The following is a 27,739-nucleotide window of genomic DNA, read 5'->3' on the forward strand; positions in this document are numbered from 1 at the left end:
ACAGAAGAGGAAACCAGTTCAAGGGCGAGAGGCGACCCCTCATCCTAAATCTAGGAAGTGGGAGCCACCTGCCCTTGATTTCACAAAATACCGTTTTCCTACTCCAGGAAATAGGAAACCTGTTCGTCATATTCAGGCGGACGGGTCGAGGAAAACATACACAGACGCTCGGCTACTGCTAGAGCAGAAGAAGAGTAGCCGATTGTCAGAGTCGGCCTCTACTTCAAACTTCCACGACAGTCTGCGAAATACCTCGATGAGGCATACTCAGTCGTATCATGAGAGTCAGTCAGGCGGCACCTCCCGTCAGTCCGGCTTTCATAGCGACCAGGCGGTACCAAACTTACCGTTTGTACCGCAACAACAGTATTTTTTACAGCCACCTCCGTTTGGTGGTCATGCAGCAAAAAATGTCCAACCTATGGACTGGCAGCTACGGTTGCTTAGACTTGGTGAACAGCCGTCGGCCTTCTCCAAGGAAATTACTGAAGCCGCTCAGCCGGCCAAAGTGAAAAATGTATTAGTAGGCGCCTATGACGGCACTACTAACCCAGAAGACCATCTGATGGAATTCACCAATCTGATGTACCTTCAAGGGTTGGATGATCCCACTTGGTGCAAGTGTTTCCCAGCGACTCTCAAAGGAATCGCACAACAATGGTTCGGCAACCTGCCGACTAGTTGTGTAAATAACTTCAGGACGCTTGCTTACTTATTCACCTCCAACTTCGCCATGAACATCCCTGCGAAGAAGATGACCCTTGATTTAGGAACAATTCAGCAGGGCGAGAAGGATGGGCTTCGTTCTTACATCAGGCGGTTTAACCTGATGAGAATACAGATTCAAGGGTTACCGGATGAAGTAGCCTATACTGACTTTTTCAGAGGCCTCAAAGACGGGTCGACCTTCAAATTTGATTTGGTCCGAAAGAGGGTGGCGACTCTTCAAGAGGCCTTGATTGACGCAGAAGCCTATATACATGCGACTGATCTTTGTAGCACGGTAAAACAGTCAGACGGGAAAAGGTCCGACAAAAGAGAAGGACGACAGAAGCAGTCGTCCAACAAAGACGAGAAGAGAAAAGAGGTCTGGGCGGCTGATTCCTCTAAACAACCGGCCCAGAAAAAGAAAAAAGAATTCAAACCATACTCCCCAAAGTATGCGTTTAACAAGGATAACCAGTTTATCCTAAAAGAAATCAAGGGACGGATCTCAATTGAGAAGCCGGTCCCCATGAAGGGTTCTGCAAACAACCGGAACCAAGATAAATTCTGTGCTTATCATGAAGATGTTGGTCATCACACCAATGACTGCATCAGTCTCATGCGGTATCTGGACCGCCTGGCTGAGCAAGGTGATCTTGACACCTATGTCAAGAAATCTACGGGGAACACTTCCTCAAAAAAGCAGTCGACCAAAAAGAGTCAACAGGCCGACAGCTCCGATACAGATGATGCAGTCGTCTACACCATTGCAGGCGGCTTCTCAGGAGGCGGCCCCACTATTAGGGGCAACAAAGACAATATCAGGCGGTTAGATGTAAATTCCGTTCACTAAGAACGACCCTCCAAATATTCATTTCCTGAGATTGTCATCACTGAAGAAGATCTAGGAGGGGTAAGAGGGCCGCATGACGACCCTATCGTTATTGAATGTAAAGTGGCCAACCAGAGAGTTGGTCGAATCCTCATAGATACCGGAAGCTCCTCAGATCTCATCAGTAGCAAATGTCTGTCGAAACTAAAATATCTGACTGATTGCATACATCCGGCATCCCACCTTTTAGTAGGGTTTGGAGGAGGAGTCTTCCACCCAGTGGGACGAGTGGATTTACCCATCCGCCTGGGCGAAAAAGGGGAAGGACGACACATGATAGTCCGGTTCCTGGTAGTAGAAGAACTCTTGGCCTACAACATGATTCTGGGACGACCAACCCTGAATAATTCCAAGGCTGTTATAATCCCATCTCTTATGTTGCTCAAGTTTGAGAGGGATAATGGAACAGTCGGGTCCCTAAGGGGAGATCAGAGGATGGCCCGAGAGTGCTATCTCTCGGATGTCAAGCCCACTGTTATGGCCACTGGGTCGAGTGGTGGAAAAATAGACCTTGACAATGTCAAGGAGAGTGCGCCTGTTCAAGAAGCAAGCGGCAAGAAGAGAAAGGCATCCCAGACAGGGGCCGCAAGAAAAGACAGAAAATAGCAATCATTGGCAGAGGAGCGGTCGGATGAATTCTGCCCTCAGCCGGCTGGTGAGCATACAGACCTGATCTTAGACGACTCTGGTCCTGACCGAACAGTCAAAGTTGGGACGAATGCTCTGAGAGTCCTGGGTGACGACTTTTACAAACTATTGAAAAAATACAAGGACAATCTTTGCATTCGAAGTCCATGAAATGACAGGCATTAGTCCTGATCTGGCGGTACATAAACTGGCCGTGGATCCAAAAAAGAAGCCGGTACGGCAGAAGAAGCGGAACCATGGCGAAGAAAGAAGTCAGGCGGCAGCCGCCGAAGTTAAAAAATTACTTGATGCAGGGTTCATTCGGCAATGTTACTTCCCAGATTGGGTTGCAAATGTGGTGCTTGTTAAAAAGCCGAATGGCACCTGGCGAATGTGTGTAGACTACACAGACTTAAACAAGGCGTGCCCCAAAGACAATTACCCTCTGCCTAAAATTGATAACCTGGTCGACTCAACAGCCGGCCATGCTTTGATGAGCTTTATGGACGCCTACTCTGGTTTCCATCAAATTCCTTTATGAAAGAAAGATCAGGAGAAGACGGCCTTCGTCACTGATCAGGGGTTATACTGTTACACGGTCATGTCGTTTGGTCTTAAGAATGCCCCGGCCACTTTCCAGCGAATGATAAACACTGTGTTCTTTGATCAGATTGGGAGAAATGTCGAGGCATACATTGATGATATGATTGTCAAGTCTAAGCTTCAGATAGATCATCTGTCGGACCTCCGAGAAACTTTCGCCACACTCAGGCGGCACCATGTCATGCTCAATCCCAAGAAATGTGTCTTTGGAGTTGAGTCTGGGAAATTTCTCGGATTCCTTATCAATCAGAGAGGAATAGAGGCGAACCCTGAGAAGGTGCAGGCGGTCATTGACATGCAGTCGCCTCGTACCATCCGAGAGGTTCAGAAGTTAACAGGTTGTCTGGCGGCCTTGGGAAGATTTCTAAGCCGATCAGGCGACAAATGCCTATACTTTTTCCAGGCAATTAAGAAAAAGGCAAGGTTTGAATGGGGGCCGGATGCTGAGGCGGCCTTCCAGAAATCGAAAGTTCACTTGCATTCCTTGCCGAGGCTGGTCAGCCCTTTGCCCAAAGAAGTACTCTACATGTACCTGACCGTCTCTGATCATGCATTAAGCGCTGTTCTCCTTGCTGAAAGAGACGGCTGTCAGCTCCCGGTCTACTTTGTCAGTCATGTACTGAAAAATGCCGAGTTGAGGTATCCCTTAGTGGAGAAATTTGGTCTTGCACTCTTCATGGCTGTTAAAAAATTGAAGCCCTACTTTTTGGCAGATGCAGTCGTCGTGTATACAGACCAACCTATCAAGCGGCCACTGACCATCATGGAGTCGTCAGGCCGAATGATCAAATGGGCCATAGAAATACAGAGCCTCGAAGTTACCTTCGAGCCTAGAAAAGCAGTGAAGGGGCAAGCCTTTGCTGACTTTATTGTTGAGATGACTCGTCCTCCTGTCTCTCAAGTTCCAGACCAAGTCTGGAAGGTATATGTGGACGGAAGCTCTACTTTAAATGGTTGTGGAGCAGGCGTCATATGTCAGTCGCCAGAGGGCGACAGGTACGAGTATGCTTTACGCTTCAGTTTTCAGGCCTCAAACAATGAAGCAGAATATGAAGCTTTACTAGCCGGAATCCGCATGTGCTAGGCGGCAGGAGCAAGAAAAATAGACGCCTGTTCCATTCACAATTGATAGTGAGTCAGTACAATGGCGAATACGAAGCAACCCATCCGGCCATGATCAAGTATTTACAGGCGGTCCGACAAGCAGTCGGCTCCCTTGAGGATTTCCATCTGACCCAAGTGCCGAGATCAGAAAACAACCAGGCGGATGCACTTTCAAAATTAGCATCATCCGCCTCCTGTGATACTCCTCGAACTGTTTTTTGGGAAGTAATGGAGAGGAGAAGCATTGAGGAAGAACCTATTGGAATCTTAGACAAAAGCTCAACCTGGATGGATCCAATCAGGGCATATCTGACAAATGGTACCCTGCCGGATGATCATCAACAGGCGGCAGCACTGAAAAAACGAGCCACCAGTTTTGAAATAATAAAGGGAGAACTTCACAAAAGGGGGTACCTTCAACCCTTCTTAAAGTGTGTTACTCCAGAAAAGGGACGAGAGATTCTAGACGATCTTCACTCTGGTTACTGTGCTTCTCATATAGGCGGTAGGACGCTTGCTCAACGGGCAAGGCGGCAGGGCTACTTTTGGCCTACTTTAGAAGCAGATGCGATGGAGATGGTGAAAAAATGTGACAAGTGCCAAAGGTTTGGCAAACTAATTCACCGTCCGGCTACTGACCTCACTACCATTCATAGCCCACTACCGTTTGCTAAGTGGGGCATGGACATTCTGGGTCCATATACGCCTGCTAAAGGCGGAAGGAGGTACATACTTGTTGTCGTCGACTACTTCACTAAATGGGTAGAGGCGGAGGCTGTAAAGGGAATCAAGACGAAGGATGTAATTTCATTCATTTGGAAAAATGTCATCACTCGGTTCGGGGTTCCCATGTCTATGGTTTTTGATAATGGTCCCCAATTTGAGACGCCTGTTCTCAAAAGCTGGTTGGGTGACCAAGGAATTGCACACTACTTTGCATCTGTCGGCCGTCCACAAGCAAACGGCCAGGTAGAAGCCTTTAATAAAATCATCTCAGACGGTCTCAAGAAAAAGATTGAACGAGCAGGCGGCCTATGGGCGGATGAATTACCACATGTTCTCTGGGCCATTAGGACGACAGAAAAAGGGGCGACTGGAGAAACTCCATTCCTCCTAACTTATGGTGCGGAAGTTGTTCTTCCAATAGAACACTACGAGCCGACTCTTCGAGTAATGTTATATGACGAAGAGGCAAACTGGGAAGCCATGCGCCTGGCATTAGACTCGCTTCCTGAAAGGAGGGGCAATGCTGTCTTGCGCCATGAAATTTACCGCCTGAGAATGACTAGATCATACAACAAAAAAGTACACAGGCGTCCATTCAAAGTGGGGGACTTTGTACTTAGAAAAATGGAAGCAGTTGGTAGGGCTAATGAGTCTGGCAAACTAACTCCCAACTGGGAAGGACCCTACCGAATCTGTGAAGAGGTCAGGGACGGTACCTACCGTCTGGGAACACCAGACGGACAACCGTTGCCTCGAACTTGGAATGTAGATAATATTAAGAAATATTTCTTTTGAATGATGTAAATAGTCAAGGGCTACTTAATAAAAGTTTGCATACTTAATATTCAATTTTGTACTAAGAGGGGCACGCCTACTAACAAACAGTCGGCTACTCTCCATGTTCAATTTTTATTCTTACTTAAGAGGGGCAGGCCGCCTATACATTTACAGTCGGCTACTCTCCATTGAGTATTTTACTCTATCTTCAGAGGGGCATGCCGTCTGTACCTTTATAGTCGGCTACTCTCCATTGAGTATTTTACTCTATCTTCAGAGGGGCATGCCGTCTGTACCTTTACAGACGGCTACTCTCCATTGAGTATTTTACTCTATCTTCAGAGGGGCATGCCGCCTGTACCTTTACAGTCGGCTACTCTCCATTGAATATTTTACTCTATCACCATAGGGGCATGCCGTCTGGACATAAAGTCGGCTACTCTCCATAGAAGAGGGCCGACTGGTTCCAAACACACAGCCACCCCCCTTATACTTAGCTAAAAAAGATTAGGGCCTGGCCGACCCTGTGCCTAAACAGGCGGCTACCCTCCTCTTACTTAGCACCTACGTTCACCAAGAACTAACCAAGGCGACAAGCCGAATGATCAGACCAGGCGCCAAGCCAACTGATCCAATCTTCAAAACTAATACGACCTGTCCCAACATCATAGCAGGCGTCCGGCGGCATCCCTCCGGATGAAATTCGTCGCAGAGAGCAGCTCCCTTTTGGGTGGAACATTGCTCTATAAACTAATTACACGGCACCTATACGACTGTCCCCAAGGGCAACAACGTAGCCGTTTTTGAGACAAGGATAACTCTATCACTAACCAAACCAGTGGTAGCAGTTGACATCTGAGTCAGATGACCGCCTGTATTACTTGGGATAAATGCAGGGGGTACCTCTTGAGTTAATAGCCAACAAACATTGGCGAATCAAAAGGTTCAGCCGGCCTCCGGCGCCTGTTACCTTTACTACTCAAGCAGGAGTGACGGCGACTGAGTAACACCAAAGTTAACTCATAGTCACTCTCTTAAACTTAGTATGGAGCCTAAAAGGTATGAGTCGTCCGCCTGTTTTTAGCAAACAGGGGCTCTCAACCACTACTCCTGCTAGGTTAACAACTTATGAGTTAATAGCCAACAAACATTGGCGAATAAAGGGGAACAACCGGTATCCACCGCTTGATACCTCTACTACTCAGTTACTTGGCGACTAGGTAACAACCATGTTTACTTGGTCAAACCACTTTCCTACTTGGTTAATTTTACAAATGACAGGACCGCCTGCCTAAAGGGGATCCAGTCTTTAAAATGGTTCGAATACTGATTGGATAAATGGTTCTGTTAAAATGGTTCGAATACCGATTGGATAAATGGCCGACTGATCGTCTAGCCTGGAAACAGACAACCAGTCGTCCAGGGGCATAGGCGGCGTGACTAACTATCCGTACCTGTCTGCAACTATCGGCCATGTAAAACAGTCAGTATAGTGAACAATTGGATATCAGTATTCAATACTTAGACAAATTTGAAGCAAAACAAAAAAAATTCATTAAAAAGAAGCCGGTCATCAAAGACCGGCAAAATATTCAGAGCCCCGGCCCCCTGGCCGGGTAAATACAATTAAACGGCACGCAGGCCGTGGAAAGAAGACATAAAGCTTAAGAAGGGGGCAGGTCTTCAATATTAGCAGCTGCCGCCTGGTCAGCACTCTTCTTGCTGGACTCGGCTTCAGCTGCATCCTTCTTTGATGCATTACCCCCAAGCGGCACAAGCGCCACTACCGGCTTCTCATCCTCCTCCAACGCTTCCTCCAACGCCTCTTCCTCAGCAGCCGCCAGGATCTCTTGATTATATGTATCAGAACACTGGCGGTACGTTTTTTCCCATGAGGCAAAGTCGGCATTGGGGAAGAGGCGGCCCCAAGTCATGCGCTGGATTTGAGCAGAGTCTTCCATCATCTCCCGGACCAGCTCTTTCTTTTCTTGCTCGGCCTTTTCCGAGAGCTCCTGAGTAAGACTCTTCTCCTGGGTCACCAGGCGTACCTTTACGCTCGCCAAGGATTTCTCCAAGGTTTTGTATGAGGACATCTTTTGGCGAAGAGGTCTCAGCTCGGCCTTGAGGCTGTTGATGGTCGCCTCCAGCTCGCTATTCCTCTTCTGGCCCGCCTCTAACTGAGCCCGGATAGCGGCGGTAGCCTGCGCCTGATAATAAAGAATATCAATGGTCAGAACTTCATTTTGGGCAATTTGAAACATTGCCTTATCACAGTTGGAGGCGGCCATAGCTTTTGCAGCCTTTACCTCTTTGTTCTTCCGGTCAAGCGGCTTGCGAAGGCCGTTCACTCGGAGCAGGGCCTAAGTAAAAAGGGGAACAGGCGTCAGTTTCCAAACAAAAAGAGAAAACAGGCGTCCTGGAATTCAAATACTCAAAAATATGCTAAGTATACCTCAGCAAGGACCCCTGCAATCCCGTCTAGGTCAAGGGTGCCGACACCCCTGACCGCCTCCCTTTCAGCTGGAGGAACGACCTTGATCATAGACTTGGCCACCTCGACCAAGTCAGGCTCCTGAGGGCCGGCTGCATCAAGCATAAACAAACGGATTAGACCTAGTAAAGAAGGGAGCAAGTCTAAAATTTACAAGGACAATTTCATACTTCTAGGTGGCCCAGCTGGAGTTTTAGAAGAAGTGGCCGACAGTTTCTCAGCCGCCGCATGTTTCCTGGCAGAACCAGGAGAGCTCGCAACAGTCGTCCTCCGGGCCTTGGGGTCCGGCTGTTGGGAAGAAGAAGCTCTTGGAGCGCCCGTCTAAAAAGAAGAAAAGAGTCAGTATATGCATAAACACAACTCCAAAAAAAAAAAAAAAAAAAAAAAAGGGGTGAAAGGTTCGAAGCCCACCAAGGGTGCCCCCTTGTTGGGGGAGTCGGTTGAAGACTGTTGCATGATGGAGGCCCGCAACATGGCCGCCGCAGTCTTGGAGGCGGTAATTTTGCTCATAGCGTCCGCTGCAAAAACAAATAGCAAAGTTAATAAGTCATAACAAGAAATGCATGGAACAACAGAGTATTCGACAGGCCGGCTACCTCTTGAGCACCGACTGCTGAGGCCACAGGCGGCCAAAAAGTACTCGTCGTAGAGCCATTTGAAGCTCGGGACGCAGTGCAGGGGTACTTGCTCTCGTACCCCTGAAGTAGAGTTCACCTTCGCCTCTACTTTGAAGAGTCCTTTATCTAGGATCTCTTTCTTAGCCTTGGGGGGAACAGGCGGCATGCTGCGGCCGCCTGCAAGAAGGGGCGGATTCCTGTTCCACCTGTTGAAGCGCTTGTTCAGCTCTGTGTCTGAACTCTCAATGATAAGGAAGGGGCGGATTCCTGTTCCACATAGCCGAGTACGTTGACCCAGGAGTTCGGGGCTAACTGCCATAACCCCAACTCATACCCATCCAAGATCCGCTGAACAGCCGGATGTAGTGGGAAGCGCAGCCCAGCCTTGATGGCCGCCTCGTAGCAGCCAAAGCAGGCGCTATCATAACTGGTACCAGCCGGCTAGACGACTGTGTCTTCTGGATCCGGCACAAACACTAAAAAGTCGGGGCCCATTGTGTGGTTTGCGATAAACCTCTCCACTTTCTCTTGCATGGCCGTGATCCGGCCCTGAGGTACCGTGCAGTAGTAGGGGGTATTTTGCTCTCGGTGAGAGGCGGATGGCTCCGCCCAATCGTCCCCCTTCTCAACTGCGTGAGAAAGCCTCGCCTCTTGTAGGCGACTGTTTTTCTCTTCTGTGTCCAGAGAAGCATGGCCAGAAGAGCTAGACTCGGAATTGTCCTCTGACGAGTCCGAAGAGGACGACTCCTCCCCTCTCCCGGAGGGGCCCGCTTCCTCTCCTTTAAAAGGAGCAGGAGAGATTGAAGAATTGTCAACTGTAAAATGGGAAGGGGTCACTTTGACTCCTCCCTCAGAATTGCCGGCTTTCAAGCCGCTTTGTTTCACTTCCACATCTGGAGCCTGGTCAGATGTTTCACTAATCAGCACCCTGTGGGAGGAGCCGTCTGAGTTTGAGATCTTGGCAGTCTTTTTTGTTCTGGCCATCATGCTCTGCATAGACACAGATACAGTTGGACTTTGTATAAAGGGCAAAGGGCAGGCGGCACTCCTAGTCCTAGATTCAGCCGTCCCCGGTGACCGGCTGATCACTAACCTAGGTCGTGTTGTGTGCTTCCGTGGTGCCATTTCAAAAAAAGTAAAGAGAAAATTAAGAGTAAGAGAACCGACGGTTACCTGAACGAGTGACGATTGATGAAGTTCTGAAAATCCTTTGCAGTCGGCTTGTCAGAGCAGGCGGTAGGCAGAAAGGGTCCAAAATGTCAGAGCAAGTTCAGGGGTCCGAATGTTCTCTCACAAAGTTCTCAAGTGTGAAAATGACTGAAGTCAACACTCCCTTATATAGGCGAAGTGAGAAGGCGAAGGGTCACTTTCAGAATTCATAATTTGGGCAGGAGAATCTCTCGGCCTTTCGCCGAGTGACACCTGTAGCAGGCCGTCGCCTGTTACAGTGCGACACCTGTCACAGGTAGCACGTGACCAGTCACGTGCCACCTGTGAGGGGCAAATGATTAGGGGATTTTGCTCCCACCAATCGAAATGCGCCACGTGGGCCAATCAGGTCCTGCCAAGTGTCCCCCAGTTGGAACTGTCAGGGCTTGCCACGTGGCACACGCTTATTCGTCCACCTTGGACCTATTATGTCATGACACGTGGCATACTCCATGCCTAATGGAGAAACCGGCCACCCAGGCCCAACTTCCGAGGGAAGCCCAATCAGCCCTAGGTTAACCTAAACCTAGGATTGGCACGTTTCCCAAGGTTATAAATACCTCCCTTAATCCTCATTAAGGGGGATTAGGCTAAAATTCAGCAATTAACACTCTCACCTAGAGAAGTCTAAACACATTGATCACTCCTCCCCTAGAGGAACCAGATCTCCCACCTTTAATTTCCGCATCTATTACTCCTCAAACAAGTACTAACTTGATCGTTGGAGGCGGAGCTCCCACCACAAGGAGTCTCCGTTGTTTTGCAGGTACAGGCGTCCGGTTCCAGTCTCAGAATTGTAAGTCTCCCGCAGGACATCAGAAAACCCCGAAACAATTGTTATGGTGCTTCTTATTGTCTTTCTTAATATCATGTTAGTATTATGTTAGGGTTAAAGCTTTGATTTTTAATGTTTAGTGACATGCTAGGGTTTGTTATTAATCTTGTTAGTATCACACATAGGATTTTGCTAATATTATGCTTTATAATGATTATTTTAACATGATTATTATTTTTATAATTGTTATGATTATTCATTATGTTGCTTGATATATAATTATTGTTATGGCTTGATCACGCCTTTTATGCATGTTTAAAGGGAATTGATACTTGCAATCACGCTTAATAAGATAATTAATAATCTTGTTTAGGGTTAATTTGATTATAATTCAAGTGATCGCCAATAATATAGTTTTATTTGTGCATTAATATTCAACCAACATAGATTAAACATGGTTAAGGTTAATCTACTGATTGCATGTTAGTCAGAAAGAGCACATGAATACGAGAAGAATAAAGTAGAGGTCTATTATTAGGGCAGATTCTTTCTCTTTTAGATTGGATTTGTACCTTCCCCCCGAACACCAGTCATGGTTCAAGACCTATTGGAGTTGACGATCTCATGGATCGTGAAGGGGTGTAACCTTCACCCTGTGAACGGTTTACAAGTTCCTAAAACTCGTTGACGACTCTTTTGCTCTATCTTCCTTCCCTTTGGACTCCACCATGCTTAAGTGTATGATCACAGTGGGGTTCAAGTTTGGGGTAATGCTTGAAATATTCCCTACACCAGCCAACCACCGAAAATGGTCGGCTGTCCTTTACCACCCACCCAACCCCTGAAACCACCCAACGAGCCCTCCCTGACCCCTTAAAGCGAGCCCAACCTCGAATTCGACCACCTTAAAGGGGTGATTTTGGTTTTTCCTCTTCGAGCTCAACCTATCGATTGGTGGTTTAGGGGTGACCAGTGGTTTTTAGAGTTGGAGGAGGAAGAAGAAGGGGGAGCAGTAGCGGCAGGCGCTTGAACCCGCGACACCTCGCCGAAAACTGCTGGTTGAATCAAGCAACAGATTCGTGGTAGTTCGTCAAGGCTTGAATCCGCGAGATTAAAGGCGGTGAACAATGACTTAACTGGTGGTTGCGGGCTTGCGGCGGAGGATGATGTTAGCTACAAGGCTGAGGAAGGGGATGGTCGATCTCCCGGTGGTCGGATTTGGGAATGAAGGGGTAGTTGTTGTGGCTGAAGGGAGGAAGGATGGCTAATGGTCTGATTTTTCTTTTTTTTTTTTAAAAAAAAAAAAGCCAATCATGTGCTGACATGTGGCATTTAAAAACAAAAAAAAAAGTTTACCATTTCAGCAGGTAATCGGTTTTTGGGATTGCTAGAGGAAAACTGACCTAATAGTTATTAGAAAATAAACGTTAGTTGGGATTATTGTAGGTAAATCGCTCATATTTGGGATTATTAAAGTGTATTTTTCCTAATTTTTTTTTTTAATTTTTCAGCTTTTTAATTTTTAATTTTTTTTGTTTTTATTAACCACTCATATAATGCCACGTGTCAAAATAACCTGCTATATTAGATTGATGACCGGTTGGGTCTAATAGGGGCAAACTAACCTCATAGTTAGGATTATTCAAAAATAAACCTTAATTGGGATTATTAGAAGTAAATCGTTTATAGTTGAGATATTTAGAGTATCTCCAATGGTAAGCTACAAGCTAATATATTTTGTAGCTACAAAGTGCTCTAATGGTTAATTGTAGTATATTGTAGCTTGGAAGAAATATAAATAATCAAAATATGTTTTATTATACACATGTCATATGTTTAATGGGTGATATTATCTTTGAAAAATCAAGCAACGTTGCTTGTTTGAGCAAGTTGCTTAATCTAGCTACAACAATTTTTCACTCCAATGGTAAACTACATGCTTGTAATTTTAATTAATTTGCAAGCAAGTCTCTATTTGTATACCATTGGTGATGCTCTTAAAGTGTATTTTTCCTTTAGATTTTATGTAAAACAATTGTCATTTTTTAGATACAATCCTCCATTATGGTTAGATTGTAAGAATACTTTTGTTAAATTTTAAATATGACACTGCCAAGTGTCCCTTTTATTCGCCATTACTAAATAAAGCCGACTAAATTGCCCAAAAATATGTATCGGTCAAAGTGTAACACTTAAAAAAACATGAGAGGAGTATTTCAGATTATGGATAGGATATCTAATATTCGATTTTATTTAGAATATCGGATATTTGAAATGTTTGAGAATCAATAACCAAATGGGTATTGGATATCCATTTTTTCGAATTGAATATCCAATCCATAACAAGTCTTTGGATCGGATATTGGTAAACTTGGATCGGATACCCATCAGATGTCTGAAAAGTTAGATCCGATGGGTTTGCAAAGAGTGCTTGGCCATTATAATGGGCTTGGTGTGCTTTTGATCCAATCACATATTTAATTGTTCATGGCTGTTCCGCTTTGGGCTTTAGGCATGATATTGAGGACTAATACAATGAAAATAGAAGTATTGATAAATTAGACGGACGGATGGACAAATTTTATGTATAAACAAATAAATAAATGAATATCTAACACAAGTATATCTCTATTTGAAAAGTGCATTAAAATTCCTACAATTTTTCCTTATCTCCCCTGCATTGGCCTCAAGAACTTGCATATTTCCGAGCTTGACCATTGCCTTGGCAAACCTTTGTCCAAACAATGCATTATTAGATGCCAACCTAGAAACCAACTTAGAGCTTGATTTATCCAATGCTATTTCTTGGTCAATCCGTAAAATCCCTTTATTCTTCATAATTTGGTTATAATACTCGTTATCAAGCACAAATGATGTGTTTTGGTCAAGGGATGTGGTAGGATCCAAATTTGGATCCGATCCACATGTACTCATTAGGGTAGTAGCTAATTCTTGGTCCATAGTAGAGTCTGGTGAGCCGGTTCCTTGGAAATTAGTTAACCTATCTCGGAAGAAACTACAATGTGTTACACCAAGTGTGTGACCACCTAAGAGCACCACCATATCCGCTAGGGTTAATCCTCGAGCTTGAAATGCTTGTTGGGCTTGAGAAATAGTGGGCGTCGGCCCAGGTAGATCCACCTCGCTAATACTTGAGACTAGCCCATCACGCCGCCCTGTTGGCACATTGTATCGTTGCCCCTGATAAGGCTATTGCATCTCGAGTTGCTAGTGTTATGATATCTGCACATGAGACGGTTTCAGGACATGCAACTTCTAACATGGACTTGATTTGGTCTATGAGTGTGTATTCTCGTACGGTTAAATTTGGAAAAGCATCTTTTTCTGATTGGTTTTTTGGGGTGGAGTCTATTAGTATTGACGCATCAGAACCCTGTGTATTAGACATAGATAAAGGATGATTAGTACAATATCAATCTAGACTTATAGTATTCAACAAATATAGTTGATAGGACTCAAACTAATGATCTCAAAGTCACAAGGTTAGTTCCCCACATCTTCACCATAAGTAGTAAGAGATTAATTTATAATTGAACGTTTGTAATTAGTCATTTTCTACGATAGATATAGCATATATTACGTTAAATCTTGATCTAATTAAGATAAAAACTATTTTAGATGGATGAAGTAATAGCTTGCTAGCCGTACTAGTATAATCTCTAGACTAGCATACAACACAAGAGTAATAATTAAATTAGAGTACTTACCCTTACAAAACAATCATGGAAATGCATCCGAAGTAAGGCAGCAGTTATAGATTGATCAACCGCAAATCGTTGTTGCACAGCTTGTTGAACAATCGATTCAGCTTGAGGACATGAAGTTCCGTAGAAGCCGACTTGAAGTTTCGCCAATGTCAATGGAATAGAAACCATGACAAAAACTAAATAAAATTTCACTTGAGTATATATCTCCATTTTTTTCTGTACTTTCTCTCTTATTATGTCACAATTATATTGCATGTAGTGTATATATATATATATATATATATATATATATATATATATAACAAAAAAAACAAAGTCAAATTTAGGTGTTGAAATTGAAAACAAGAGTAGCTAAAAACCCCAGAACATGGGTTTTTGAAACAAATTTGGGAGTGTAGTGAAATTTTTGTACCATTTTATTAAATCAATAAAACGCGTTGAGCGTATGATATGGCAAAATTGCGGCGCGTAAATAATGTTTCTCTGTCAATTTGAGTGATTCATGAATTCATGCCTTACAGACTTGCGGACAAAAACTATGTAACGCAAAACGGTCACTTTCATATTTAATTTATAAGAAAGTGGGAAGAAAGTGAAAACAGTTTCTCTTATCTCTTACGTAATACATACTGTATAAAAAATCATTTTAATGCTAAGATTTTAGTTGGATACTCCATTACTCCCCGGGTTTCATATTAAATACAACACTTTTCAATTTCAATCGTTTCATAATAATTATAATACTACTATATTTGACAAGGATTAATTTTTATTTCATAATTTTTGTGAAAAATTTATAAATTGCAACCATTTAAAGTTAACAAATTTTTATGGTGTGACAGGGGTTACTTATAAGATGTTACTTGTATTCTGGTGTTACTTTTGGTCAGGGTGTTACTTGTATTCTGGGGTTACTCGTATGGTCTTACTTGTTTTGGTCAGGTGTTACTGATTTGATATGGGGGTTTGGTCTGAGGTTACTTGTAGGTGTTACTTGTATTCAGAGAGACCCCTACAAGTAATCCCAAAATACAAGTAACACCCTACAAGTAATCCTTGCTACACCATGTGTTACTTGTAGGTGTTACTTGTATTATGGGGTTACTTGTAGGGTGTTACTGGTTCTGGTCAGGATGTTACTTGTAGGTGTTACTTGTATAGTATATTCTGGGGTTACTTGTATGGTTTTACTGGTTTTGGTCGGGTGTTACTGATTTGGTATGTGGGTTTGGTCTGGGGCTACTTGTAGGGGTTAATCAGAATACAAGTAACACCTACAAGTAAACCCAAAATACAAGTAACACCTACAAGTAACCTTTGACAAAACCAGTAACACCCTACAAGTAACCCCTGCCGCACCATGTGGCCTGCCACACTGAAAAATCTCTGTTTATATTTAGTATTTTGCAAAGCCTTTTAAAAAAAAGTTAGTATTTTGCAAATTACAGCCATTATAAAATATTGCAAATTGCAGCCTAAAAGTTCTTATAAATTGTAGTATGCTTTAATTTTTTCATCGATTTACGTGTCAAAAAATATTTGGTTAAGGTTTTAAGGGCTATTTTATTTCTTAGGGAAATGAATTGAGTTTGTAATTAGCAAAAAATAACGTAAGTGCCTCGTTTTTACAGCAAAAAATAGTTGCCCACAAATCGATACATTTTGCACTTAAGTTATTTTTTTGCTAATTCCGAGCTCAATTCAGACCTTAACCGAATTTTTTTCGACACGTAAACCGATGAAAAAATTAAATCGAGCTGCAATTTACAATTTATAATAACTTTTGGGCTGCAATTTGCAATTTTTTTACGACTGCAATTTGCAAAATACAAACTTTAAATGGCTGCAAATTGACAAATTTTCCAATTTCTCTCCTATTAATCCCTCTTTCACAAATAATAAAATAAGGAGTATTAGTCTTTCTTACCAACCCCACTTATACTATTTTTTTAATTTTTTATTATTATTTCTCTTTCCTATCAACAATACTTATACTTTATCCTCACCTTTTAAAAGGTTTCACCTTGCTCCTTATGAACAGTAGCAACATGTGCCAATTGCATGTGTGAACTTGCTGAGGTGGTAAAGATGTGGCAAACTTCTTCACTTCCTCATAGCTCCTACACCTAGATTATATCACTTAGCATGCATTTGCAATCAATGGAAATCTTGACCTTTGGCTTTTGTTTTTCTTCTGCATTTTACTTTCCTCTATGGGCTCTATCTCTGCAGTTTCTCTTCTGTACGCCTCTTTTCTCTCTCTTCTTTCCTGTTCATTTTCTCTACAACCATCAACAATGAGCCTTATTGGGTCATCGGAAACTTAATTTTCTTTATTTCTTCTGTATATTTTTTAATTCCTCTTTCCTATTTCTTAATAGCCTACATTGCTGTAGCACCTTCTGAGCTTTCTCATCTCCATCAAATGCAGCTTCTAATCTAAGTTGGATTTTTTAAGCGATGGTTAATCAAATTAGTTGTAACCACTGATCAACGCAATTTTGCCAGCCTGTCCTCCACGGTCACTCAGCACCCTCAAACTCCGAGAGACTGAGGAATGGAAGGAAAAATAGCCGCTGAACGAGGAGATAGAAAACGGATCTCGAACGAGGGTGAAGGTCAAATGATCGATTAATTTTTTTTTGTGTTTTGTTACCTGTCAATTGCTAATTTTTATTGGGGTTCGATTGATTGAGTGTTAGATGTTAATTTTGCAAATATGTTCTAAATTTGTTAATTTATTTTGATAGAATTAAACTGCTAAATTACTAATAGTTTAGATTTTGTGTTGTGCTTTTAGATGATTTTAATTTATTCTGTATTGTTATATTCTCTGCCGCTCTTCTTATCAGCAATTCAAACCAACTCGCAAAACGAATCTGGCTATTATATGATTTATATCGAATGAGGCGATAAGGTTCATCTTCTTCTTCTTTCTTTTTTTTTTTTGGGATTTTTTTGAGGAGTTTTTGAATTCCTATCTGCTGTGGTGGTATTGATTGCATTTTTTGTGTGTGTGTGTGTGTGGGGTTTTAATTCTTATATTGGGAATTTTTTTGTTAGAGTTCTTCTGAAATCCGAATTGATTCAAGGATTGCGGTGCGCTTGGTGGGTGGTACTATACTAAGCTGCGTGTTTGCGTTCTAACTCACCTAAGGGCATTCAGGTACTAGAATTGATCATCCAAAATGTAACAATCGAGATTCTAATATATCTGTTAGTTTCTTCATCTACTCTCATTGATTATCCAAAATTAGCTCTCGATTGCAATGCATTTTTCTGTGCTGGTATCTCTTGATTATACTGATGATTGATTGCATTTCATTTTATGGTTGTCTAATATTTCTATGTTTTTATCCTAAGCAGATCTGATACTCCCAGCAGCAAGTCTGCAACAACTACACCTAGAGTTTTCATATTAGGCAAGGCATGATCACTTAAATCAGATGCTGGTTCACCTTCTCCTGTTTTGCCACTCGATTTTCGGCACCGAAAGTATGTTTACATGATTCCTTGATATCTCATTTAGTCATTTTGAATTATGGTTTTTGACTTTTTGATGTACTAAGATGTCAGATATGCCTGGTATAATCTTTAGAACTCATCTTTAAGTTAAAAATAATAGCAAGTGATAATTTTGTGATGAATATCGAATTTGATTGGTTTAATGGTAAGTGTTAAGGTGTTAATGTATTCTCTGTTGAACATATAGGTGTATTTAAGGAAAAAATAAATTTTTTTTGAAGAAATGGAGAGAAGATGAGGCCTTAGAGAAAAAGGATCATACAACTATGATGTGGTTAAGAAGGCAACTACTTCATCTTCTTTCTTCTCTCCTTTTCTTTCACTCTCTCCTCTTTTGAGCCTCACCTTATAACCACTCAATTATGGTGGAACATGTACTATTTCAATCTAATTACTTTGATTAATTGAATTTCGATCTTATTATATATTCTAAGTATTTATGTTATCATATTATTAATTTATATTTCGATATTTATAAAACAGACCGAGAAGGCCTTTTTGAAGCAGCCTAGAGTGTTTCTGAGGTAATCATCCAACTCTGTAAAATGCTAAATTTGTTAGATATTTAAGTTTTTTTTTTTTTTTTTTTTTTTTTTTTTTTTTTTTTTTTTTTTTTTTTTTTTAACGGGAATTAAGTTAAATTATACTCCCTCTATCCCAGTATACTTGCAACATTTTGACTGGACACGCTTGCCGATGCACATATTTGACCGTTGATATCTTTTATTATATATTTAAATAAGTTATATGAAGTTTATTAAGAAACTATACATTAAAATATATCCAACAAAATCTTACATGATTACATTGACTTTCATATAATAGCTAAAAAAAGAAGTCAAAGTGAGATGTGTGAATAGTGCAAAAAGTCAAACCGTTACGAGTGATTTGGGATGGAGGGAGTATATTTTAATAATATTATGGAAATTGCAGCTTGAAGAAAATTGAAAAGGAAAAGCGACCCTAGAAAAGAGGAAACAGGCTCTAGAAGTGCATTAGTTTGTCTTTCAAGACTCCCAGAGAAGCTATTGAAGGTTATTTCTTTTCATTTTTTAAGGTTGAGTTTAAGTATGTTAATATGAAGTGAATGTGTTAGTTTACTCCTAGAGAAGCTATTGAAAGTTCTTTTTAGGTTGAGTTTAAGTATGTTAAAATGAAGTGAATGTATTAGTTTTTAAATGGTCGCTGGAATGGCGACTCTGGTATTGATGACCTTTCATATCCTTGATAAACTAATTTACCTCTGATTTCATATCCTGGAATTGATTACCTTATTTGATAAACTGATTTGCATAGCTGAACTTTTAAAAAAATTAAAAGTACCATTGTAGAGTTATCTCTGATTTCTGCATCTCCGAGGTTACTCCTGTATATGGATGATCAGTCATGGACTACTGCCAATCCTTTTGATTGTCTCTGGCTCCGGTTCCTTAAAGCTTGTGGTCTCTGAGTTTCGTGTTGCTCCTTAAAGCTTGTGGTTTTCATGTTACTTCCACTAAAATAGGTATATTGTTATTGTTTGCATTTGATTTTTGAACATATCGCTCTTGTTAGCTTGTGGTTTTCATGTACTTGTATTATGAAGCTTCTTAATTCTCATCTCACTCCTACTGCTTCTGTTAGTGAATCTAGAGTCTTCTACTTGAAGATAAAGGGAGATTATCATCGTTATATGGCTGAGTTTAAATCTAGTGATGGAAGGAAAACTGCTACTGAAGATACTATGAATGCTTACTAAGCTACTCAAGTTTGTGTGTTTTTAGTTCTCTTCAATTTTTTCAATTTTGTGCCTTTTTTTAGGGTTTAGAGGTTTGATTTTGCAAAGATCTGTTTGAATTGATTTTGACCTAAAAGTTTTGTTTCAATTTGTATTTGTTATTGTAGGCGTCTCTCGAAGTATGCCTACGTTAAAGCATTTGTGAATATGTTTGGCACTCATAGGAAGTGAGAATTGACATAACACGATTAGGGACAAATAAAGTAGGGAGCCGCCGACAAGTTTTTAAGGAACTTGTAAACCGTTCACGGATCATAAAAGGCAACCATGATAAAGAGACAACGATAGGAAACAACGATTGACCCGTGAAGATTACACCCCATTCAGAATCCATGAGATTACTAACTCCATATGGTTCGGAACCACGAAAGGAGGATCGGGGATGATGGTTCGAAGTGAGTCATGGAGTCACATTCGCCCGTATTGGCCTCTACTCGATTCTTATAGTGAAAAACATTCCTGCGATCTCAAAGGCATACAAACAAAATATTCAATTCGCTCCACACTATTATTAGGCTAAATTGATTGAATATTAATGCAACACATAATTCTAATATATTTGTGATCACTTGAATTAAATAACAAGATTAAAAAAAACCTAAACCGGTTGTCCAAATTATCTTATTAGGCGTGATTTTCAATTATCTATTCCCTTTAACATGCAATATGGTGATTAATAAATAATAATAGAATTAACATTAATATTGTAAACAATTTAACAATAATTCTAACAATATAAAATCGTTAGAAAAATAATAGAAATAAAAGGAACATAATTCTTACTTTGATTCTGTTTGTTTTCAACTACAAAATAATAAACGAGTTAGTAACTTCAAGGAAATAATAATAAAACAATAATTAAATTAAATTAAATAGAATTGATTTGGGGCCAAACCCTCAAACAGTTCTACCTTTCATGCCTTGGCTTAAGGACAGAACCACAAGTAAATTATGGATTACTTAGAGTACTTGAAGAAGGAATTTTGAAAGAAGAAGGGTAGGCTAGTGTTTAGGCTAAAGCATAGAAGAGAGAAAAAACTAGAGAATTAATTTATGCCCAGTACATCAGAAATGAGGGGGTATTTATAGAGAAAATGTGCTGAGGGAGCACACGGAACCCTAAAATGATAAAAATCCTAAAAACGTATCTCGCAACACGACAAACTGTACTGTGACACGGGAAGTCCCACCGTCAGACAAGAAACATTCCCGTGACACGGTGCAAATTTTGAGTGACGCGGGAAATATTTAGTAAACGGGGAAGAAAACGCGTTAAGGGTTTTGATGTGTCTATTTTATATAGTATTTTACTCCGTCCCTTGGTCATAATTAATAGTGTTTTTGGCTCTTTAGAGCCACTTTTATTACTAATTGGTGTTATCTAGTGTTTTCGTAGATTTGGTTGACTTTTGCAGGGATTTATGCTTTTGGAGTATTTTCCCGAGTTATTTTGGAGCAATCACGAACATTGGAGAAGCACGACCAGATTCTATAGCCCAAGGCCGGTTAGAGCCATCGAACCGGTGATTAAAGGCTCGGTATAGGTGATACCGGGGCATTTGGGCGGGAGAACCTAAGGCTGGCGCTCGATCGGGCGCGTGTATTTCTTAGGAGACGCTTAGCGTCGTTTTAATTTGTTTTAGTTTAGGATTTTGTACGGAGTATAAATACTCCTCCGTAATACGATTTTAGCTCTCTCTCTCTCTTCCTCTTTTTACTCTTTCTTTACTCTCTTAATTGTTTTCTTAGATTTTCTTTCTCCAAAACCTTTGTTCTTAATTCTACTCTTAATCTCAGCTTTATTTTGGTAACGTTTTCTCTTCTCTTAATCTTAGTTGTTTATTTTATTCCTTTCATCATGACTTATTTTATTGCTTTGATTAGTTTAGTTTTTAATATGTGTGAGTAGCTCTATTTCTAGGGTTTATGGGGATCCATAAATAATATAAAGGGGTAATTATTGTTGTTAATTATCAATGCTAGATTAATTTCCTATTAATTGATTTAATGCTCTGTGACTAGATTAGGCCTGATCTTTTATGCATGAGTTTGACAATATTGATTCGAGATTCGATAGATGAGAATTGATGTTTAGGTCTAGTTTCAATAGGCAGATTAATTTATAAATGGTTAAGTCGAGATTCGAGAGATGAGATTTAATACCGGTAAATTAATTGTGTGATTGTAATACGTAGCGAAAGCCCTTTACAATCTGGTTAATTGATGCATTGATGATTGATTATTATTGATTATTGGTATTGCTTGATAATTTCTTATTGAATTGTTTTAACGCTTTACAATTGCGGCTTGTAAAAGTATAGAAATATTGAATTGATGAATCGAGCAGATGTTAATTTGATAATAAAGGCTATTTTCAATGAGCTTAGATCTAGTAAATTGCGAGAGCCTGTTAGATTTATGTTGATTAATAAATTGCAAGAGCCTGTTAATCATGTTATTTATGCAATGTCAATGATTGATTATTATGTTTTACCCTGGAGTATTATTTATTGGTGAACCTATGGCCTAGATCCTTTTATATATCGTTTTCACCCTATTCTCAATCTTAGTAGTTTAGTTTTTTATTCAAATATAAATATTGGTTACTTCATAATCTAGATTATTTTAGTTAATTAGGAATAGAAAGACTTGTTTCCCTGTGGAGATCGACCCTACTTCCCTATCTGCTTTAGTTAGAGGACTTAAGAATTATTTTTGATTAGGGGATACGACTTTACCCTGTCAAAATTTGGCGCCGTTGCCGGGAAAACGGTTTTATTTTATTTCTGATTGTTTTTGTAGTCTAGATTATTTCCCTTTTGTCTCAGAGAGCGTTAGTTCTCTGAGACAAATCTCACATTTTCTTCTAGTTTTTGTTTATGCCCAGGTGTTCTAGATCAGGGTACATCCCATTCGATCTTGAGATCGAACGTTCCTTTCATAGACAGAAAAATTTCTACTAGCAAATCCTTGCGGATTCTGGTGATAATAACAATAATCACCGCGATCCTCCGACTGGTTCCAGCGATTCAGAGACATCATAAGACGCAGAATCAGAGATGACGACTCCAAAGAAGCTTAGTGATTATTCACAACCAAAGCTTACGGATTTTCCACATCTCACCCCTACTCCAGCTCTTGATGGGGTTTAATTTGAAAATAAGCCTCAATTTATAATGATGATAGAGAGGAAGCAATTTAGTGGAGCCAAGGGTGAAGACCCGAATCTTCACATTGCTGACTATTGTCAATATTGTAACACCATCAGGCAAGCCGGGGTCACTCAAGACCAAATCAGGGAGATTCTCTTTCCCTTCTCTTTAACTAGAAAAGCTAAATTGTGGTTTAATAGCTTAAATAGAACTACACTTGGTATAACTGACTGGGAAACTCTTGTTTTGAATTTCTATAACAAGTATTATCCTGCAGAGAGAACAACCGTATTACGGAGTGCGATCCAGAACTTTGCCCAAGAAGCCGATGAATCTTTATATGAGGTTTGGGAGAGGTTCAAGGATTTACAAAGAGATTGCCCTCACCACAACTTAGCACAATGGCAGTTAATCCAAACCTTTTATAATGGCCTTGGAAATTCTTCTCGAATAATTTTAGACTCTGCAGCTAGTGGGAAGTTTATGAATCTTGATGTTGAAGATGCAGGCCAGGTTATTGAAGACATGACGATACACAATTCCCAATATGGGAACGCTAGAGGATTTGCTAACAAGGGGAAGCATAGTATCGACTCTGTATCCTTTTTGCAAGCTCAACTAACCTCTATTTGCCAAAAATTAGATAATCTGAGCACTGCTAATGTAGCTAATGTTTCTGCGATTAATAATAATTCTAATGAGGCTTTCTGTGAAAATTGTGGTATTGTAGGTCATTGGGAGCAAGATTGCAGGAGTTCCGTGGAGCAAGTTAATGCCTTCCAAGCTTATAGTTAGAATAACCCATACTCCAACACCTACAATCCTGGGTATCGGAATCATCCGTACCTTTCCTACCGGAGCACTAATTTCAAAATCCACCACCACAAGAACCATAGGCACCACAACAAAAGCAGCAGAAATATTACCATCCCAATGCTAGTCAGAAGAACCAACCACAACAAATCTCCTCATCTTCCGACCCTTCTCTGGTGGAAATTAGAGCAATGTTGGTTAATATGCAAAAGCACATGGAGAGAAGAGATGCGACAATTGATCAAATTCTAGCGCATAATAAAATTGTTGATAATCAAATTGCGCAACTCTCTGCTACCCTACAAGCCCGCCAACAGGAAGCTCTGCCGGCACAACCGACTAGGCCTACAGATCAAGCATTTGCAATTACTCTAAGGAGTGGTTCAAACTATGAAGGGCCCTCTATGCCTAGAGTTGATGAACCTGTTTTATTAAATAATGCTAATCTTGATTCCGTTAAACCAAACAATGTAGTTGATAGCCCTGTAGGGCTAAAGGATATTACTAACATATCTAATTCTACATTGCAGGGTACGACTCCAGAGAAGGTGGCTACTCCAGACAAGAGTAATAATGCTCCAAAGCCAATTATCAAACTTTCATTCCCCAATCGTCAATTGAAGACAAACTTGGATAAGCAGTTTGGTAAGTTCCTGGAGGTGGTAAAGGATTTGAAGGTAACAGTTCCCTTTACTGAATTAATCACACAAATCCCCTCGTATGCAAAATTTATGAAAGAAATATTGTTGAGGAAAAGGTCTATTAGTGAGGTAGAGACAGTAGCTTTCACTGCAGAGTGTAGTGTCGTACTTCAAAATAAGTCTCCACCTAAATTAAAAGATCCAGGTAGCTTTTCTATCCCTTGTCATATTGGCAATCTCTTGATTGATAATTCATTATGTGATTTGGGTGCAAGTGTTAGCGTCATGCCATTATCTGTGTGTTCTAAGTTGAATATGGGTAAATTAAAAGCTACCAATATAACTCTACAAATGGCCGACCGTTCTTTCAAATACTCCTTAGATGTTTTAGAGGATGTCCCCGTTAGAGTAGGTAAATTTTATATACCTGTAGATTTTGTTGTTCTTGATATGGCTGAGGATATGCAAACCCCAATTATTTTGGGTAGACCATTCCTTAACACCGTATGAGCAGTCATAGATGTAAGAAGTGGTAAGTTAACATTATCAGTAGGGGATGATAAAGTTGTTTTTAATCTAAATAATGCCCCTAAAAGCTCCATGACTGAGGAGAAATGTTTCAGTGTTAATGTGGTTGAAATTTATTCTAACAAGCCCCAAGGTCTTGAAAAAGATCCCTTAGAGGCGATATCTTGTGTTGCATCCTTTGCAGATGAGATAGACAAATGGCATAAGGAGGTCGATGCAATAGAAAGAGCACTCTATAATGTTGGTCTTGGTTTTAAGGATGAAAAGGTGGAACCGATCAAGCAAGTTGTGCGATTTGAGCCTACGGTAAGTGTTCCGCCAGATCGAGTTGCAAGTGTTGCACGCAATGACAATTTGAAGCAACTTTCGATCGAAGAAGGATTTTTAGTGCGTAGAATTGAAGATCCCCCAGTGCAAGTCAAGGAGCATCCACCAGATAAGGTGATTTGGCGTCCCACAAGGTATGTCAGGAAGCCGCATCGCAGCCTGAACACCGCTAGACCGGATGAGAAACCACCCGATCAAGCGTTAGGCCAAGTGTCCTATATATTGTACTTGGTAAGAAGGTCGTGTGGGATCTAGATAAACTAGCGCTTTGCGGGAGGCAATTCGTATTTTTAATGCTTTTTAGACTAGTTTTTCTTTCCTTTTTTTTCTTATGAGAGGCGAGATGAGGGAATTTAATGAGTTTTATGAGTGTTTGTACAGGTTTGAAGGAAAATAGTTAGCCAAATTTTGGAGAAAAGAAGAAAATAGTAATTGGACGATCTAGTCTCGGGCCCGATCGGGCGAAGCTCGCCCGACCGGGCGCGAGAGCAAGGGTCTAAAAATAAGTAATTTTGCCCGACCGGGCGAGTGGCGCCCGACCGGGCGCGAAACTCTTTGTATACGGACTAAATTGTTCGCCCGATCGGGCAAGCCTCGCCCAACCGGGCGCGAGAAGGGAAAAATTTTGAAGATACAGATCGCCCGATCGGGCGAAGGGCGCGAGACTGGGCGCGAGACCAGGAGAAAATCGGGTAATATAGATCGCCCGACCGGGCGCGCGAGCTTAGCAAATTTTAATTATCAGATCGCCCGACTGGGCGACCCACCGCCTGACCGGGCGCGAGCGGGTCCGCCCCCATCTTCTTCTTTCTTTTCTTCTTTCTTCCTCCATTTCTTCTTTCCTCTATTACTTTCTCTCTCTAAAACTCAAATTCTCTCTACCTTCTCTACAAGATTTCTCCTCCATTTCTCACCCAAATTCAAAACTCTTTACATATTTGTGATCCTCTCTTCAACATCTACATTCCCATATAAATTTTTTTCAGATTTAATTCAATAAATTTTCAAACCCATTTCCTAACATGGCTTCAAAGAGGGCTAGGTCCATTTTCGGTAAGAGCTCTAGTTCGAGGGAGGAATACGACCCAGACTTGCAACTTCCGTATTGGCCAACGATCCGGATTGCGAGCCGAGAGCAAAAGGAGCGGCTAGAGCACTTAATCGGTCGTGAGGTAATTCCTTCTCGGTGGTTACACCGCCCTACCATAGAATCATTTGGTTTGTATGATTTTTTAAAACGATTTTTGAATGACATTGGCATGAGAAAATTTGTTGATATGCACTATCCTACTTTCCGAGAACTTACTTGTGAATTCCTGTCTAATTTCCATGTTGTTAGTAGTAGAAATGGGCCAAATTTATTTTTCAGGTTAAACAATAGAAATATTAGTTTAACTTTTGTAGAATTTTGTAAAATTTTTGAATTAAATTCTGAACTATCTCACCAATGGCATGCGGACTATAAAATGGGTGACACATATAATGCTTTGACTGGTTTCCCAACCCCTGACCCCCAACATGCTAGTACCAAACCTATTCACCACCCTATCCCAAAAATCTGGCAAAGATTTGCGGGTTTGTGTTTTTTAGGTAGGGCCGAGCCCCAAAATGCCCAATCTAATGAACAAGCTGTCATAGGACACTATGTGTATGGGTACGGGAAATTGAACATAAGTAGGTTTATAGTTCACCATTTGAGTAGGCAAGCCACGACCAGCACCACTTCCAAGACCCCTATCCGTTTAGGTGGCCTTATCACTCGAATAGCAGTGAAAAAGGCCGGTTTTGTAGTGGACGGACCCTACCAGCTGACCAACTGTGGATCTGATAACTATATGACTGCTAGTTATTTTGAGGAGTTAGGGTGGGTTAGACCGGATAGCGAGCAGACACCCTTTTGGTGTATTCGGACTGGGAGCGAGCAACCTTTGCCCACTTTTCCCCTACCCAGTCCTGACTTGACCGCCTTTCCCCCAGGGCAACCTTCTTACAGTTATGTTGTTTTAGTTGCCAACGCTAGGGGGCAGGCACCACCACCACCAGTTCCACCACCCCAGCCTCAGCCCGAGGTGGCTTTCTCTCCACCTCGTATGTCCCACTCCGTCCCTCATGTTGACTCTGACCCAGTTTGGGATCTTCAGAGTATTGGTCAGGCCTTAGGACGTATTGAGCATTCCCATACTGACCTTAGGAGGATGGTAGGCTCCTTAGACCAGAGGTTAGGGTACCTAGAGAGGAACTAGGGTAGAGCTCTCTACCCTATGTACGATGATTATGCTCGTCGGGGCAACATTCTCGACGACGCTATTCACCCTGACTGGTTTCAGCCTCCACCCTAGGGATACGATAGGGATCCCACTGCCCGTGGTATTTACACTGACTATTATTCTTTCTTCGGGTACGGCCAGGACATTCCTTTCGGGGGACCGGCGGGGGGGGGGGGGGTGAATTTTCACTCTGATTATTTTGGTGGTAGCTCTTCTGGTGCAGGTGGTGCAGGTGGCAGTGGAGGTGCGGGTTTCAGCTCGATGGATGAGGATGATCAGGACTAGCTATGCTGGGCTAGTTCCCGAGCCAATGAGGACATTGTCTAATTCTGGCTTGGGGGAGATTTTGGTTTTGGTATATTTTTTTTTCTCTTTTATTTTATTTTTGGTGTGTTTTCTTAGGTTAATTTTCTTGCTTTCTAGGTTAGTTTTTATTGCTTTCTTGTATATATAAA

General features: G+C 41.4%; 1 long non-coding RNA gene and 1 pseudogene across 7 annotated transcripts; one reads left to right on the forward strand and one right to left on the reverse strand.

Annotated features, from left to right (window-relative positions):
- Positions 1-13,097: 13,097 nt before the first annotated feature.
- LOC110705919 lies at positions 13,098-14,501 on the reverse strand (annotated as a pseudogene).
- Positions 14,502-16,361: 1,860 nt separating this feature from the next.
- LOC110705920 lies at positions 16,362-19,776 on the forward strand. 7 transcript variants are annotated; one of them, XR_002508152.1, is made up of 6 exons: positions 16,382-16,872; positions 17,107-17,171; positions 17,318-17,420; positions 17,621-17,749; positions 18,263-18,303; positions 18,713-19,084. It is a non-coding gene; the product is annotated as an uncharacterized LOC110705920 (long non-coding RNA). The 7 variants fall into 7 exon arrangements; XR_002508154.1 differs by adding an exon at positions 17,967-18,153 and having other exon boundaries at positions 16,362-17,420; XR_002508149.1 differs by having other exon boundaries at positions 16,366-16,496; positions 16,686-17,420.
- Positions 19,777-27,739: the final 7,963 nt, after the last annotated feature.

The sequence above is a fragment of the Chenopodium quinoa genome, unplaced genomic scaffold (genome assembly GCF_001683475.1).
Source record: "Chenopodium quinoa cultivar QQ74 unplaced genomic scaffold, ASM168347v1, whole genome shotgun sequence".
NCBI classification, from domain to species: Eukaryota; Viridiplantae; Streptophyta; class Magnoliopsida; order Caryophyllales; family Amaranthaceae; genus Chenopodium; species Chenopodium quinoa.